Genomic DNA, 6706 nt, shown 5'->3' with positions numbered 1-6706 from the left:
TAATTCAGCAGTTATAGGATGATATAACCAACTCCGTGATGAAATCTGCTTTGAGCAGCCAACCAGCTGAAAGGGAATTTCCTTTGGGATATGGCCTGCCTCCAGTATATAAACGGATGCTCCAGCAAGGCTCTTCCTGCATCCAGCTCGTCATGATCTGGCCTCCAGCTCTTGGGACTTGAGCTGGGAGCTTATCTGTTGATCCTGGGATTTCTCTGCCTCTGCAGCCTGTGTACCAGCAGCCCACCATCTGATCTGCTGTCTTGGTCATCTAGTGCTTCTATAACAAAAATGCCACAAGTGGATGGCTTTAACAAAGAGAAATTTATTTACTCACAGCCTAGTAGGTTAGAAGTCCAAATTCAGGGTGTCAGCTCCAGAGGAATGCTTTCTCTCTCTGTCACTCTGGAAGAAGGTCCTTCTCATCAATGTTTCCCTGGACTAAGAGTTTCTTCGGGCAGAAGCCCGGAGTCCAAAGGATACGCTCTGCTCTCATCGCTGCTTTCTTGGTGGTATGAGGTCCCCTGTCTCTGTGTTTGCTTCTCTCTTTTATATCTCAAAAGAGATTGGCCTAAGACACTATCTAAGCTTGTAGATCTCATTAATATAACTACCACTAACCCATCTCATTACATCATAGTGACAGGATTTATAACACGTAGGGAAATCACATCAGATGACAAAATGGTAGACAATCACACAATACTGGGAATCATGGCCTAGCCAAGTTGACAGATATTTTGGGGGACACAATTCAATCCATGACACCTGCCAATCTTGAATTTCTCAGCCGTGCAGCTACATGAATCAGGAGAAGCTTCCAGCCTGACTCCTGCCCACGGACTTGGGACTTTTCAGCCTCCAAAACCACGTGAGCCACTTCCTTGAGATGAATCTCTCTCTCTCTCTCTACACACACACACACAAACACACACACACACGTGTGTGTATATATATATATATACATACATGCATACACTTCACTGGTTTTACTTCTCTAGAGAAGCAAGCATAAGACAATGTCCTTTTCTAAGGACTGGTCCTTTCTGATAACATGTCCAAAGTATGTGAGAAGTCTCACCATCCTTTCCTCTAAGAAGAATTCTGGGTATTCTTTTTCCAAGACAGATTTGTTCGTTCTTCTGGCAGTCCACGATACGGTCACTGTTCTATACCAACACTATTATTCAAAGGCATCAATTCTTCTTCCATCTTCCTTATTCATTGTCCAGCTTTCACATGCATATGAGACAATCGAAAACACCATGGCTTGGGTCAGGTGGACCTTAGTCCTCAAAGTGATATCTTTGGTTTTTAACACTTTAAAGAGGTCTTTTGCAGCAGATTTGCCCAATGCAATACGTCATTTGATTTCTTGACTGCTGCTTCCATGGATATTGATTGTGGATCTAAGTAAAATGAAATCCTTGACAACATCAATCTTTTCTCCACTTATCACGATATTGCTCACTGGTCCAGTTGTGAGGTGCCATCCAAGACCCTAATACCCCATGACAGTAGCAGTGTCCTGCTAGTGGCTGTTCAGGTCTGTGAAGGGGCGCTCAGGTGGCCGAAGTAGCAAAGGGATTCACAGGCGTGGGCAGCAAAAAGCAGGTCAATCAGAGACCCCACACTGGCAAGCGGCAGAGCTCCCACATGGCAAGGGCAGAGCTCCCGTGTTTGTAAGGGCAGAGCCCCCCACTGGCAAGGGCACAGCCCCACATTGCCAAAGGCAGCCCCCACACCGCTCCCTGGAGAGATAGGGTTGGCAGCAGGGACCTCAGCAACCCCCCTTTTTCTCTGCACCATACGCCCGCCTGCATTTCCACAGTTACACACTCCTTGTTAAGCTCAGAAAATCAATTTCAACGGAAACTTGACTAAGTGTAGAACGTTTTCTCTTCAGCTCCTCTCTTTACACTCTCAAATTTGCCTGGAGGGAAAATTAAGGGACCTGTTTTCTTCTGCAGCTGGAGAGCAGTGGGCTCCTGAAAAGGAAGGTGCTCAGGGGAAGGAAAAGGGAAAATCCCAAGCCAAAATCCAAACCCACTGCCTTTGAGTTCATTCCGACTCATAGCAAACCTATAGACAGAGTACAACAGCCCCTAGGGTTTCCAAGGCTGTAATCTTTATGGGAGCAGACTGTCACATCTTTTCCCACGGAGCAGCTGGTCGGTTTGAACCACCAACCTTTCAGCTAGCAGCCAAGCACTTAACCACGGCACCACCAGGGCTCCTCGGAGAAAACCCTGGTGGCCTGCAATACACAATATGCCTGCGTCATCCACAGAGTCCTCGGCCATTGCGCGGGGCCCTGATAGAGAATGGCAGCCGCTAAAGGAATAAACGCTCCGTGGAGCAGCCAGTGGGGGTGGGTTGAGCAGCACCTGCTGGGAATCACGCAGTTCGGTCAATACTCCCTCTTGGTGACAAAGCACAGCATACTACGTAAACCTACAATTCCTGGGAGACCGCTGTCTTCCCTGAATACGGACACCAGGCTTGGAAATGGACTTCTAGGGGGATAGCGTCTGAAAGCAAGTCTGTGCTATTGATGCAGAGGGAGGGTTAGATGTCCTCCCCTCAGCGAGGGGCCGGAGGGGCTCAGGGAGGGTTGGTGCTAAACCCGTTTCCATTTCCGGGAATAGAACCCCACCTCCACATCTTCTCCAAACAGAGGCTGGAAAATAAACTTCTCAGCAGCACTGCAGCCAGCCACAGTCCTGGCTGGGCTGACTTCACACCCCTACACACCCTTATTCCTGGCTCGTTTGCAAGGGTGAGAACAAAAAGTGAAAACTCTTTGTGAACCAGAAAGTACGAAGCCCACCCTGAGGAGGTGGGGTGCAGCACCCACAGTGCCTTTAGTGGTGTAGACCTGGTCTGCTTGTGGGGCCTGCCCCCAAACCCCAGGCGGCTTCCTGCTCCAGCCGGGTCATCTGCAGAGTCCAGGTCAGCAAGCCCCAGCCCCTGAAAGAGAGGCTCCTCTTCCATTCCAGGACCAGGGGACGGGGAAGCCTGGATTCAAGCATGGGAAGCCAGCTGCTGTCGCGTCAGTCTGACTCCTGGTGACCCCACGTGTGTCAGAGCAGAACTGAGCTCCACGAGATTTTCAATGGCTGGGTGATCATCAGGGCTTTCTTCCGAGGTGCCTCGGGGTAGTCTTCAACCTCCAACTTTTCAGTTAGAAGCCCAGCATGTTAACTGTTGGCACTACCCAGGGGCAGGGGCTGGACACACGTGACCGGTGGCAGGGTTTTGAATTAAAGAGCGAGATACGCAAAGCAGGTGGTGGAAAGGCTAGTTATCAGGCGGATGTGGAGTGGAAGGACGGACGTAATGTGGGAGAGGCTGGAAGGGCGGGCAGAAAGGACAGGTAGAAGGGTCTTTCCTGGTCCAGGAGGAGTCTAGAGAGTACCACTTGGGTCTCAGCCATGCGGACAAACTGCGGAGGGAGAAGGATGTGCCAGCGCTCGAGGTCTCAGCTGACCGCCACCACAGACCTAAGGGATACCTCCGGGATCCTTAAGGATTGGCCAGTGGCTTGTATCTGTGCACTCGGCACGTTGCTGTGCCTGTTCCATGTCCTAGGCCCTGGCTGGGCACGGGGTGTGACACTGAGCAAGCCAGAAACAGCCCCGCCCTCAGGAGCTCTAAGATTTGTCAACTTGGACTCAAAGAGCCTGGCTTCCTGCCAGAAAGAATCATTTAGCTGTTTCTTAGCTACATGACCCCTACAGCCACCCAACACTCTGCCTTCCCACTGACCTTTGCCCTGCCCGGCTCTGTACCTGTCACCTTTTGTTACGAATTTAAGATGGGCAACCACCTGGGCTCATGATGACTCCCCTCCCTGCCCCCGCTATGGGCCTATTGTACTGAGTCCTGGGTGCTTGGGGGTCATCAGACCACCCACAGGACCTGACTATCGGACGAGGGGAAAAGGAGTGCCGTGAGCAGATAGCGGGGAGAGAAAATGGACCCCAACATATGTGTCACATCACACCTCTTTCACAGTTTTGAGACTTCATGTCTTGGGATGCACACTGGGTCTTTCTCGGATACAGTAGTCAGGTACAAGGCTGAACGACTTAATCTGTCTATCCCCCTTTAACAAGCACTTGGCACACAATAACCATTACGCAAGCATTGTTGTCAGTTGCCTTGAGTCTCGTAACTCACGGAGACCCCAAACACAGCAGAACGAAACATTGCCCGGTCCTCTGCGCCGCCCGGCCCTCTGCGCCACCCATGTAAGCATTAGTTTGTATGATAATACCTGTTATTATCAGCAGAAGAACAGGGACCTTGAATATCACCTAGCACAATGCTGCAAGTGCTCAGCTGCTAACTGAAAGGTTGACGGTTTGAATTCACCCAGCAGCTCCACAGGAAAACCAGGCAATCTGCTCCCATAAAGATTATCGCCTAGGAAACCCTATGGGGCAGTTCTATTCTGTCATATATAGGGTCGCTATGAGTCAGAATCTACTCAAAGGCACCTAAAAACAACAATGCTCATTCATTAATAATTACTATTATCCATTCAAGGAGCCCTGGTGGCACAGTGGTTAAAGTAGTTGACTGCTCACAGAAAGGTCAACCTTTCAAAACTACCAGTGGCTCCACAGGAGAAAATATGTGGCAGTCTGCTTCCGTAGAGATTTACAGCCTTGGGAACCTTGTGGGGTTGCTACGAGTTGGACTCAACTTGACAACAGTGGGCTTGGGGTTTTTTTGGTCATCATCCGTTCATTCATGCAAATTGTGTTTTCCAAATAGGGCCACCCCATGCCTCCCATCCCCTGTGCTCTTCTTATGAGGTGGTGTGGACTCTCCTCCCATCTAGTGGGGGCCTCTGTCCCCTCCTTCCAGGCAGACTGTGTTCTCCCAACCAGTGGGGTACAGAGGAAGTGATGGTGTTGGTGTCCAAGGCCTGGTCATATAGTGGCCATGCCCTTCTCCCCTGTCCTCCTGGGAAGTTCTCCCTTGGGACCCAGCTGCCATGAGGTAAGGAACCAGGCAGCCACATGAAAAACCACCTGGCTTTGGTCTCAGCTGACTGCCAGCACCAGTCACTGGATGTCGAGTGAGTGAGCAAGTGAGTCCTCAGTCTTCTCTCGCCTTTGAGCCACTCCAGCTGTCGTGTATGGAGCAGGAACCAGCCATCCCTGGGAGCCCTAAAATTGCAGACACGTGAGTGAGACCGGCAACTGCTGTTGTGGTTTAAACACTCAGTTTGAGTGACTTGTTATGCAGCAATAGATGCTGGAACAGATATGGTACCTGGACGTGAGGGGCTGCCACATCCAACATTTTGGTGCCAGGTGGCAAGCACGAGCCAGATAAGCATTGGAGAGATGTTTGGTCAAAGCCTAAAGGGAACTGAGAAGGTTAGTGGAAGCCTAAGGGGCCTCAAGTGGCAGACGGTGAGGGCGCAGAGGGAAATGTCATTGGAAGCTTTGAAGAGTGGAGACCCTTGTTAACATGGTTACCTTGTGGTTTCATGGAAAATAGGATATGACTTTAGGGAGTCAAGTGCTCTCCCTAAGGAGTTCCCAGACAGAATACTCAAAGTGCCACTGGGCTGCTTCTTCGAGCCAATGATAAAATGCGAGAGGAGAGGGAGAAGCTAAAGGCTGAACCATTAAATATAAAGAGACTGGGGTGGGCTGGTCCGAAAAGAAAGCTGCTTCTCCTGCCCTGCCTCTCCAGATGGTAAATAGTCCCAGAAAGTAAGAAACAGCTTCCAGGGTTCCATTTCCAGCTAAACAAATTCCTGTAAGCCAATCCTCTCCAAATAACAACCACAAACTCTGAGCGGAATACAAAAAGCAATCACCTGGAGGCTCTGGAGAATAAACACAAGCAGGCTAATTTTGGAGTGGAATAAAAACTTGGAACAAGTGACCGACGTGGGGTGAGTTTCCTGCTTCTGCAGCTTCGCCCCAGGAGAGCTGGAACTCCAATGGGAAAACCTACCATCCTTCTGGTAAAGGTGGCAGGGGAGAAGCCTGGGGCAGCAGCAGGGGTGCTAAAGAATGAGAGGAGACCCAGAAAAGGGGAGAGCCAAGAAGGAACCCCACATTCTGTAGAAAAACCCTGCCCAGGACCCTGGTTGCACCCAGGAACATGGGCAGAAAAAGAGTAGCCTGAACTGAGATTTGCAGTGAAAATAAAAATATTAACCCTCTTTGGAGCAATATAACAAAATCCAGAGTCTCCACAACATAACAATAATAGTTACGGAAATGATCCAGCATTTGAAAAGTCGGAAAAATGTGACTTGTGTGCAAGGAAAAAGACTCTGAGACGAACCAAATGTTGGAATTACTCGACAAGGATGTTAAAGCAGTGATTTTAACTAATGCTCAAAAGAGAAAAACACTCTCGTGGTGAATGGAAAGATTTAAAAAAAAAAAAAATCATAGCTGAGAATATAAAATGTAAAAAGGAACCAAATGGAATTTTGAACTGAAAACTAAAACATTTGAAATAACAATTTTACCTAAAGGGCCTAATAGCAGAGTGGAGATGACAGAAGAAAGAATCAGTGAATTTGAATACAGAGCAGCAGAAATCATCCAATTGAAGAAGAGAGCAAAAAGAGACTACAAAAATGAATAGTGCCTCAGAAACCTGTTAGGAGGTTTTCGAAAATCTAACATAGAAGTATTGGAGACCTAGAAGGAGACGAAGGAGAATA

The sequence above is a fragment of the Elephas maximus genome, chromosome 9, assembly GCF_024166365.1.
Source record: "Elephas maximus indicus isolate mEleMax1 chromosome 9, mEleMax1 primary haplotype, whole genome shotgun sequence".
NCBI classification, from domain to species: domain Eukaryota; kingdom Metazoa; phylum Chordata; class Mammalia; order Proboscidea; family Elephantidae; genus Elephas; species Elephas maximus.
Note: the sequence above shows the minus strand (reverse complement) of the source record.